Raw genomic sequence first — 12,781 nt, forward strand, 5'->3', positions numbered from 1 at the left:
GAATGTTGGGTCTATTCTGTGAGACGTGAATTGTTTCCAAGATTTGCACTCAACAACTGCAGCACTGATTTGTATTTCAAAAGCCTAAGAAAGGACTGCAAGTTTCAAGGCTGGAATAGAGCAATGCAGCAATTTTAGACTGACATAAATGTTTAGAAATGTGTTCTTTCATGAAAAATATGCTTGGAAATGTGTACTTCCTGGTGAAAAACAGAATCAAATATAGATATCTAGATTTTTTTTTTAAAAAAATACATTCAGTTTTTAAGGAAGAAAATGCAGATTCGTGGGGAAAAGAATGAATTTTGGAATGGACTTATGGACAAACATGAAACTGACAAACATCTCATACAGGAGGTAGAACTATAACTGTGGTGGGATCAGGGTCACACATGTATGTCCTGCTCTCACTGTTCTCTCACATGTCAATCATACACATACAATCAGTCAAAAAAGAGAGCTTACCTACCTGTAACCATGGTTCTTCTAGTGGTCCTCTGTGAATTCACACAAGTGGGTTGTTCTGCACTTGCGTAGGACATTTCGGAAGTTTCTAGAGCTTAAAAAACATTTGATAATGATACATTCCCCCGTGGAGTGCAAGGTCCACCCTCCAAACTTCACCTCAGTTCCTTCCATAGTCTGCCACTGTCAAGGTAGTGCATTAAAAGACAACATGACGGACAGAGGGGAGGAAGGGAGGGATTGTGTGAATTCACAGAGGACCACTAGAAGAACCATGGTTACAGGTAGGTAACCTCTCTTTCTTCTTCGTGGCCTCTGTGAATGCACACAAGTGGATGACTGACAAGCTCACTTACCGAATGATGGGACGTCACGGTAGCAGAGATGTCAAAATCACCCTGCCAAATGCAGCATCATTCTTAGCTCTGACATCAAGGCGATAATGTTTTACAAAGGTTGATGGATTGGACCAGGTTGCTGCTCAGCAGATGTTAGGTAGTTCTATTCCACGATAGAGAGCAGTGGATGTTGACAGTGCTCTGGTGCCTTTAGATGTTCAGGAGGTGTTTTGCCTGAAAGCTCGTATGCTAATGCTATAGTCTGTACTATCCAATGAGAAATGGTTTGCAGTGATGCTGGAGCACCCTTGTGAGGACCTTGGAAGCATACAAATAGTCTTGGGGACTTCCTGAATGCATTTGTCCTGTTGGTGTAAAATGCCAAAGACCTTTGAACATCCAGCATATGGAGCACTCACTCAATGGATATAGAAACAGATGAAAATAAAGTTTGTAAAATCAAAGGTTGATTCAGATGAAATTCAGAGACAATTTTAGGAAGAAATGATACATCAAAGTACATGGTAACCTTGTCTGGATGGAATTGTAGGTATGGTGGATCTGATCTAAGAGCTGCTAATTCACTGGCTTGCTTGGCAGATGTTATTGCCATGAGAAAAGCCATTTTTAAGGACAATAATTTCTCATTACATGTAGCCATTGGTTCTAAAGATTGTAATGACCACTGAGGTACAGTTTGTTGTCTTGGGAGTCAAATATTTTGAAGACCTCGGAGGAATCTTTTTAGAGTTGGGTATGAAAGAAGTTTCACTGATTGTGAATGAGAAGGTTGATGGGCCACAATAGCTGATATATAAAGCTTCAAGGTTGAGTATGACAGACTTAAATCAAAGAGATGCAGAATAAAGGTAAGTATTGTTTTAAGAGAAACTGGTTTTGCAATCAGGTTCCGTGATTCAGTAAATGCAATGAAAGATTTCCATTTGTTTTCATAGAGCCTTTGTGTTAGATGGCTTTTGAGCTCGATCTAAGGTGTTATGGAAGGCAGGAGTATCCTCCAAGCTGTCAGATTCAGAGACTGGATATTGGGATGGAGGATCGCTCTATTGTTCTGAGACAGGAGGGTGGGTATCAACAGTAGGTGGAATATGTCTGTCGCCATCGACCTCAGATGGGTGAACCATGGTTGTCGTGGCCACCACAGAGCAATGACTATGGTGTCTGTTTGACAATGATGGATCCAGATGATTGATCTCTGGATCAGAGGGATTAGAGGGAACCGGTACAGTAGTGCTCCTGTCCAGTCTATCATGAAAGCATCGCCCATTGATTTGTGGGTCGATGCTGGCTCGAGAGCAGTATTTGTGACACTTGGTGTTGTGTTCTGATGCAAAGAGATATATGGATGGGTGTCCCCATTGATAACAAATAGTCTGGAAGATGTGATAATCTAATGTCCATTCATGTGTTCGTGTAGGGTGTCAGCTTAATTGATCTGCTATGTAATTTTCTTCTGTAGAAATGGGAATAGCTATTGGGAAGATGTGGTGGAGATAACACCATTCCCACAATTCTATAGTGAAGTATAGACGTGAGAGGGAATGCGTGCCTCCTTGTTTGTTTACATAGTACATAGCCGTGGTGATTGATTGATTGATTGATTGATTGATTGATTGATTGATTGATTGATTGATTGTATTTTTACCCCACCTATCTGACTTGGGCTTGGCCCTTGGTACCAAAGACTTGCCAACGTCTCTTAAGAGAAGGAAATCTATTTATCTGAGGTGCAATGTAATAAGTAAAGTGATGTCAGCAGGTACCTTAACAACAGCCACAGGAGATGGGTAGTCCTTCTTACAAAAAGGCTTAGCTGATCAGTGTAATTAATTAATCTCAATTAAGAATCACTTCCATGATGGTAGAAGAACATAGTAACCCATCTGGCACAAAACTCAATGATTTATGCAAGGAGCTATTTATCCTGAAATTTTTCTTCTCTCCTGAGAAACAAATGGACATTTTTATTAAACAGGTTAAACATTAGTTGCAATCCTCTATATGACTGGGATTTCTACAAACATTTTGACACATGTTGAAGTATTGATTCTATTAAAGACTGCCAAGGATAAAGGGAAAAAAAAAACTTCTTATGGGAGATACAATACTATTGGGTTTTTTAATCCCATAATTGAAGGATTTTTCTAGTCCAGTACATTTACTGTGACTGATGTCCAGAAAGTATAAATCTAGAATAAGTTACATGTTCTTATTTCATAGCTGATGAGAGGGGAGAAAGATCAGCTTTGCTTCCAGACTTTAGATCTGTTGACCAGAATGCAGATTAATCCATTCCATAGCCAGGTGCACCGTCAAGGTACAGCCAGTTTAATTACAAGTAGATCAATCATCTGCACCTGGTTTCTGGTTCCCATTACATGCCATGGTAAGTTTAAACACTACACCAGTCTTCCAAGATCTAAAATACATATATGATTTTTAATGAGTACAGTAGGAGCAACAGGGTCACTATTTTAGTCATGGTGTAATTTTTCATTGGTTGAACATCAGATATTGTCTGCTAACTTACATTCCCTCAGTACCAAGAACTGAAGGTGTATGTAGCTCTACACTGTTCTTCAGATATATAATTTATAGGGATATTTAGACACAGTGTTTAACTCTGTGTGATTTGGATATTGATGATGGTTGTTTTCCAGAGATCGAGTCCCAGGATGTAGAAATCATTTATATTTTTGCTCCTGTGGCCTCTTTATCCACCCACCCCACTCAAATTATGTATACTGTTTTAGTTTCTAAAATATAGGTTTAATGCATGGGAAACGCAATGTAGCTGTTTCCTGGTGGGGTTTACTGAACTGTGAATGTGAATGTCTTGCTCTTTATGTACCAATGTTACTGCTTGTTTTCTGGTAGCATTCACAGGCCTTTAACAGCCATCAGACTGAAGTTCACCAGGTACACTTTCTGCCTCATCACAGTCAAGAGATGTGCCTGTCAAATATGTCCCACCTGCACTGCTGTTAAAAGCACAGATTGGAACCTTATTCAATGTAGGACCTTCTCAATGACTGTTCCCAGTTAGGTTAACCATATGAAAAGGGAACAGGTTCTGGAAAAGGAAATTTCAGCAGTAGTAGATTGCATTAAAAGCTGTACCTGCTGAAACTTCCTCTTTTAATTGACTATAAATGGTAAAGGAACCCTGCCTTCTTTTTCATGTGGTCACCATACTCTAAAGCACTGGTTCTTAACCTTGGCTTACTCAGGAGTTTTGGACTGCAACTCCCAGAAGCCTTCACCACCAACTGTGCTGACTGGGGTTTCTGGGAGTTGCAGTTCAAAAGCATCTGAGTAACAAAGGTTAAGAACCACTGCTCTAAAGCAATGCCAAGTGAAGCTAGGTTTACCCTTTTCCTGTTGTGTTTACTTCAGCAGCTAAACGGCTTGGGCCCTGGATACCTGAAGGACCGCCTCCTTCCATATGAGCCTACCCGGCAGTTAAGATCTAGCCAGGGGGCCCTTTTGAAAGAGCCATCCCTCAAGGAGGTAAGAGGGATGGCTTGTAGACAAAGGGCCTTCTCGGCAGCTGCCCCCAGACTATGGAATGCCCTCCCGACTGAGATTCGTCTGGCGCCGACACTGATGACATTTCGGCGCCAGGTCAAAACCTTCCTGTTCCAGAAGGCTTTTAACTGAAATAATATTAACTCTGGGTCTGATGGCAATTTTATATATATATTAATTGTATTTTAATTGTACATATTTTTATTGTATTTTAAATGCTGTAAGCCGCCCAGAGACCTTTGGGTAGTGTGGGCGGCATATAAATTAAATAAATAATAATAATAATAAAATAATAAATGTCTTTCTGGGCAGGTGTGGTGTGTATAGAGTGGCTGCTTTGTCATGTCAGTGCATCAGAATGTGAACAGATGCAGATATATAGTAAAAAGCTAGAAATTGCCCTTGATTCTCTAAGCAGAAAAACTAGACATATTGCCAAATCAAGTTATAAAACACTACATCATTGTCCTTCATAGGTATAAAAGGCTGCAATTTTTCTCTGATGTGTACTCTGGTGGCTGATGAGTCTGATATTTACCTGGATATGACAGTTACATATCACAAAAATAATGATACAGACAGCAGATCAGAGAGGCTGTTCCTTGTGTCAGGTATTTCATTCTTGATTATTATACTCAGCATCCCAAATGCACTGACAAGCTAATGGTACCACCATGGACCATGATGTGAATGCTCCAGTCTAGAAAGGACTGGATGTAATTTTTCTAGCAATCTACCTGAAATGCATCGAAGCTGCAATATCAGATGAGGCATGTTTATAGGTGCAGAGTTACAGGAACATTGGTGCTGATAGAGATGATTATACTTACTGTCCCATTAGTCCTCTTTCGGCTTTTTCCCTAGCACGTGCTTTAGCATAGTATTTATTTATTGCATTCTCGAAGGCTTTTACGGCTGGGATCCAATGGTTGTTGTGGGTTTTCCGGGCTGTTTGGCCATGTTCTTCTTTAAGAACAGCCTGGAAAACACACAACAACAATATTTATTTATTTATTTATTTATTTATTTATTTATTTATTTATTTATTTATTTATTTATTTATTTATTTATTTTTACCCTGCCTTTCTCCTTAAAAGGACCCAAGGCAGCTTGCATCATTAGAAAGACAATATTTAAAGTATCTCAATGACCCCTAAATTTGGAGCCCTATAAACTCTTGGCTGACAGCTTCCAGAAGCCTGAGCCAGCATTGAAAATGATCAGTCCTTTTTAGGTGGAGATGACCACAAACCACAGTTTCAGTTTGGCCCAGTTCAGAGCCATGCCCACATGGGCACCCTGCGCAGTCCTCTGCCATGCCTTTTCTCATGCACAGTCCTCAGCCATTCCCTGGGTGATGCACACTTACCTCCCCACCTCCTCAGTGTGACTGCCCATTTACCATTTGCAGTGTGCACATCTCTCCTCCGCCTCCTCCAACAGCCATCCACTCAGACAAGGAGCAGGAACAAGGATGCCTGCAGCAATGCCTTTGAGTGGGTAGCTGCTGGAGGAAGCGAAGGAGGGAAGCACATGCTGTGAATGGTGAATGGTGAGGAGGGAAATGGGAATTGCTGGGGAATGGTGAGCATGCAGAGGAGATGGGAGAGGGAAGTGTGCAGCATCCACGGAACACCTGTGTGGGTGTGCTGCCAAACTGGATCAAACTGCTGAACTGCAGTTCATTCCCATCTCTACATCTGGGAGTTGTAATCCAAGAAGACATGAGCCTCTGCATTTGGGAACCACTTAATTACTGAAGATTATATTCCTTTAATAAAACCCATTTTCTTTGTTTCTCCCACACCTGTCTCTTTGCTCCTTAATCACACTCCAAACACTTTTGAATTCACCCCTTTAAGGTCCAAGTGACTAAGGAACCTCCAGAAGAACAATTTAAGGTACAATCCTTTTTTACTTTGAAGTAATCACTAATCACCAGTGTAATGTAGTGGATAGAGTGATACACTAGGACTCAGGAAGTCTGGGTTCAAATCCCCACCCAACCATGAAGACTCACTGGGGGCATGGGAGTGGTAAAACCACTCCTTAAATATCTCACTTACTGTATTTTTCCATGTATAAGACTATACTTTTGTTTAAAATCTTTAGAATAAAAATCGAGGGTCGTCTTATACACGGAAGTAAGCTGAGAAGAGAACAGAAACAAGTGGAAGGGAAAGCAGGGATCAAAGTGATCCTGCAGGGCTTTGGTCCCTTTCCCCCTACACTTGCTAAGTCCCACTTAGATTTCTTAATTTTGGGTTAGAAAAGTGAGTGGTGTCTTATACATGGGGGCGTCTTATACACGGAAAAATATGGTACATTGAAAACCCCATTAGGGTCATGACAAGTGTGCTCTGACTTCAGGCTACATAACTACAACAATTAGTACTCAAGCAACTTAATCCAGAGAAAATGAGTTCAGAAGAACTGAAGCATCACACTCTTAACTGTCTCTCTCACAGAGCTAGCGTATAAACTGTTATTCAGAAATATGTCTTATGGTAGTCAGCAGAATTAGTTTGCAACTTATATCCTGAAAATTTCAGTGAGATCAATGCATCTTTCACAGAGGCTGTATAATACCACTAACAATAGTTGAATTCAGTTCTGCAAAGGGAAGATAGTTGTTGGCAACTGATAAATGATCATGTTTTGTGAAATGCTTTGTGGACCAGATGATAGCAACACAAAGAATGGAAACATGGATTTGTTGTAAAACACATGCATACAAAGCAATGACAACCAAGTATGCACAGGCACTCATACATGGATAGACAGATAGTTTAGTTTCATAGCTTTAGCTCTATTGTTCTTTGAATTAGTAATTACTCAGTCAAGCTATAGTAAAAGTGTTCCTTATCCCAGCATTTAAATTAGCTTATCTGTCCAAAATAGTTAATATCCTATGGCATAATTCCACACAGTTCAATGTGAATCTCGTTCTTGTTTTATGTGTGCGTGAAGCATCCAGTGGAGAAAGCAGATGAACAAAGGGCAATAATCACACACAGTAAGCCTTGCATTGAAATAAGGCACTACTTTTACCATCTACTAAAAGCTACCTAGGGCCCTGAATCCAATCATCAAGATTATTCCAACTTTTCTGGATGATGATAGCATGGAAATGTTTGTGATTTCAGGTCCCATCCCAGATCATGAACCTGTCTCACATTCTGGAATGAAAACTGGGGTGGCCAGGAGCATTGCCAGAACTGAGGGCCCCAGATAAAGTCTCAAGGAATCTGTATGCTTCTCTCATGAGTCTCCAAGCAGGCAGACAAAGTTCAGGATATGTAGTGCTAGAGAGGGAGAAAGTTTGGTTGTTGTGGGTTTTTTGGGCTCTTTGGCTGTATTCTGAAGGTTGTTCTTCCTAATGTTTCGCCAGTGTCTGTGGCAGCATCTTCAGAGGACAGGAGTAGCACTCTGTGGAGGAAAGAGTTTGCTTCTTGTGTGTAAGGAAACTTTAAACCTGGATATGCATCTCCACCCATTCTAAACTCTCAATTGAGGCAATGACCACATTCTCAGTGGTCATTGGCTCAATTGAAGGGTGTTTGTACATATGTTATACACAGATATCATAACACACAAAGCCAGGAGCAAGAAGAAAAGACAGGGAGAAAGCTGGCAAGTGTGTGCACTTGGGCCTATTCTGCAAGTGTATCTAGGCTGGGAGTGGTTCATCCCAAACCTTGCCTATCCCCTTCATTCCAACATCGCCAGTATCTGGGGACTGTGTCCCCTGCTTTCAAATTTTGGCCCTAAATCTCAGAAGAATGGACTGCAGCTCACTTTGCAATGCTCATGGGCGGTCTCTAAGCTGGACTCAAGCCTTTCCCAATGGGACCCCAAGATTATGGGGGTGCCCATCCTTTTTGAGAACAGTGTGACATTCACACAGGACATACAGAATGAATCTGTTCCAATGCACCACCTCAGCCCCAGATGAGAGGTGGTGACAAAGAAAGGCAGGAGACAACCTTATTTTCATACCTGTTCCTATGTGGAAAATGAAGAAAAGTGCCATGCCATCAGATAGGAGTCTTTCCTGTCCCTGTTAAACAAAGCATTTATTTGTTTCTTTGTTTTGTGTGTTTGTTTTGTTTTGTGTGTTTGTGTGTTTGTTTGTGTGTTTGTTTGTGTGTTTGTGTGTTTGTTTGTTTGTATGTATGTATGTATGTATGTATGTATGTATGTATGTATGTATGTATGTATGTATGTATGTATGTATGTATGTATGTATGTATGTATGTATGTATGTACTGCCCAATTAGTGTTGAAGCACTGTTCTGGGCAGTTTACAGACAGTTCAGACAAACTACACAGAACCAAACATTTCATAAATAGCAATAGTCTTAAAAACTAAAACATTGGCACCACCAATTTTTGGAGTGAGGCAAGACTAGAGGTAAGGCATCCAGCCAGGGTCAACATGAAAGGCCTCCCTGAAAAAAAAGGGGTTTCTAACTGCCTCCTGAATCAGTACAAGGAGGGGGCCAGATGTAGCTCCTCTGGGAGTTGATTCCATAACATAGGTGCCACTGCATACATTGTCACATGACTTCCCATGTACAGTGACCCCAATAGGGTTTCCAAAGTATGTGAGATATTTGAGCATTGTTTTTTATTGGTGCCACCCACAGTGAGGTGAGGATTTGAACTCAGGTCTTCTGAGTTCTAGTCTGGCACTCTGTCCCCTATATCACATGAGCTGTCAGACAAAATATGGCAACAGAAAGAATGAAGGATGGATGAATGAGGGATGGAATAGTGAGTGGGAAAATCAATCTTCTTTGCCTGGTCAGTGATGGCCCATTTAAATCCCCCCAAGAGTAGAACAGAGAGAAAAATACCCCTCCCAAGTTTCCAACCCCAAGGGACATCTCTCCCCATAGAGCCATCAATGATTTTACAGCCCCAAATCCTCTGCTGCCTGAGGCAATGTCCTCACTTTGGTTCAAGAGGGATTTGCCATTCCCTTCAATGACATGCCAGTAACAGAGTGTACTCTCACGTAGCAAATTCACTCCTTTGAGTCCCATCTACCTTAGGCTTTCTCAAACTGGCTTCAGATGTTCTGGACTAGAACACCCATCACCCCCCACAACTGCCTATGCAGAAAGGGATTAGGGTAGTTGTTTTACAAACCACATCAACCACACAAGGTCGGGTAAACATGATCTACTGAGCAGTGGGTGTTTCCCAATGGAAATATTTGCCAAATCATATTTATATCTAATATTTACACCTAATCAATTAGGCCACACAGAATCCTCTCATAAAATGATGCCTGAAAAACAGACCATGCATTAAAAGCCCAATTGATACCAATATATTTTTACAATCACTTTTCCAGCAGCCTCCAAAATGCGCCACTCATTTCATTATGCATCACAGGCCTGCACTTCAGCGGCCTTAATCTTACACTTTATGCTATTATAGTCTTGAAAAGAAGACAATGCAGCTGTTTGTCCGTCAGCACAACAGCCATTTTAAGGTAATTAGTTTTGATAGAGGCATTCATGAGGCATCTTAAATGCTAAGGATACCTCATCACCAACTCATTATCTCCACCTGGGTGAGAAATGTTCACTTTTATTACTCAGCACCAGTTTCTAATTTCCTATTATTATCTAAATAAGTATAGTAATTTGGCATTCACCCTGCCCCCTTTCTTATGATGAATATGTAGTATTTTGTAGATTCCTCTCCCACATTATCAGAGTTACAGGAACATAAAGTCTCTGAGGTCATTTCATGTAGAACTAATTACCTTAGACTGGTTGACAGAGTCTACTGACTAATCATTCTAACAGGACTGACTAATCATTCTTACCCCACCCCACCCCATATAATATTATATATGAACTGGAGCCTTTCTATACATAATCTGGTATCACCTTGAGCTGTAACATTATTTTTAAAATGTTACTGACAGATCTTAAAGATTACTGTGATAGACATTGGAAAGAATAACTAGTACTAGCACATCTGTTATTCAGTACTATTTAACTTCAGAACCTATTTACCCAATAAGGCCTTCCAAGCTTGAAATATATGTGTGTCATACATATACCCTTGTCCTATATATTAAAGCAAGATCCTTGTTTCACGCTTCAACAGTACCCAGGGATGAGAAAGGCAATACGTCTCTGTCTCAGAAAGAGGAAAAGTGTAGCCTTCTGCATGTTATTGGACTACAATTCCTACCAGACCTAGTCAGCAGAGTCAGTGGAAAGAAATACTGGGGGTTGGCTCCAACAGCATCTGGAGCATTACACTTTGCCTCACTCAATGTACACATGTTGGACCCCAATGTCTGGTGACAAATAGAGTGAAGGATAGGAAGAGCAAAGAGGATTTCCAGACTTATTCAGAGACTTGTGCATTTCTTCTACTTCTGTTTTAATATTCAAGCCATGATGAGAAATATTCTAGCCATGATGAGAAAAGCAACTTTAAAATGTTTAGATGCCGCAGGTAAGACAATGTTATTTCGTTCCGCGAAAAACGTCGTCTTGTAAAAACATCGTCTTGCGAAACGCGGTTCCCCATTGGAATGCATTGAAATCTAATTAATGTATTCCAAAGGGAAAAAAATCATCTTGCGAAAATCATCCATAGAAAACATTGTCTTGCAAAACACGGTTCCCCATTGGAATGCATTGAAATCTATTTAATGCATTCCAATGGGGAAAAATCGTCATCTTGCGAAAATCGTCCATAGAAAACATTGTCTTGCGAAGCACCACAGCGATCGCAAAAACCAAACGTCTTGCAGATTAATCGTCCTGCAAGGCAATCGTCTTGCGAGGCACCACTGTACTTGTGAGTGCTGTCTTCCATTGTGTTAAAGAAACTAGATTCGTCTGTGCCCGAACAGGGATTCTGTGTACCTTCAGTATTATTATTGTTGCTATTGCTGAATGAAAAAAAACGAACAAAAACATGTAAACTTGAAACCGGAAGGCACAGATTATGGCTGAAGGCTAGAATGTAAACAAGCAAGAGGATGGATTTCATCCCTTAGCAAAATAATTAGCAAGGCTGTCTTTTTTTCCCCTTACATGCCATTCTGAAATTTGGAAATCAGCATGCCACGGGGGGGGGGGAACACTCATATAATCATCTTCACCTACTGTGAACTTGGCAAGTTCTAGGGACATCAGGCACTGTGTGTTGTTGATTAGCAAACTCCACTAGCAACCATGCCTCCAGTGAAGTACAGAAACAGGCAGTATTGCATGCTGATAGAATACAGAGAGGGAGAGAGAAGCTGCAAGAAAACACATTTGCTGTGTTTATGTACAAAAATACGTAGAATTAGGTCCTTCCATTTATTTATTTATTTATTTATTTATTTATTTATTTATTTATTTATTTATTTATTTATTTATTTATACCCCGCCCCTCTAGACCATGTCTACTCAGTCCTTCCACCAGTTTAGATTATATTATCCTCTAAAGACAGCAGAGTATAAAGAATTACATCAACTAGAGGGCACAAATATAATGTTCTGAAGGTTTTTTTAATAAAAATTGTGTGCTCTCAAGTCTAATTTGACTTATGATGAACCTTTCTAGGGTTTTCTAGGTTGAGAATACACAAAAGTGGTTTACCATTCTCTTCTTCTGTGGGCACCCTGGGACTATACAGTTTGTCCAAGGCCACACATTGGCTATACGTGTAAGAGGCACAGTGGGGGACTGAATTCCCAACCTCTAACTCTGCAATCAGAGGCCTAAATCAATGAGCTATCCAGACAGCTTCTAAGGTGTGTTATAGAATCTTTAATAACTTTATTTGGAAGAGTGACCACTGACATACACATTTACAAACAAGTATAAAGTCTTGGTGCACAATGTAAATGTATGTATCTTAAGGGAAACCTTGAGGAACATTTTACTCTGCTTTTGATTTCAATTCTTCATAGCAGACTGAAGGGCTGCTTTTGCTACAAGGTGAAACAGGGATAAGAGACTGTGTGGTATCTAAAAATCTTTCCTAATTTGAGAGGCTTCCGCTTAAGAATACACCTCAGACTGATTTGATTCTGCAGGAGAGGCTTGGCTTCATCTGCACAACAAAATGTTGCTTTCTGCCTTTTTTTGCATAAGCTGCAATGACCATGCTTTAATAAGGGCAGAGAAAAGGGGAAACATTCAAGGAAGCTTTCTAGAAAATACTCATCCTTTTTGAATTCTCAAGTAGAAAATCACTCAGAACACCAAAAGGGGGGGATGATTTCCTTGTGACCAATGTTATTAATTGTGGTGCTTTTGAATTGTGGTGCTGGAGGAGACTCTTGAGAGTCCCCTGGACTGCAAGGAGATCCAATCTCCTGGCAAATAGAAGGGGAAGATATGGAGGCATTGACAAATTTTACTGTCTTGGGCTCCATGATCACTGCAGAAGGGGACAG

This window comes from Pogona vitticeps, chromosome 5 (assembly GCF_051106095.1).
Source record: "Pogona vitticeps strain Pit_001003342236 chromosome 5, PviZW2.1, whole genome shotgun sequence".
NCBI classification, from domain to species: Eukaryota; Metazoa; Chordata; class Lepidosauria; order Squamata; family Agamidae; genus Pogona; species Pogona vitticeps.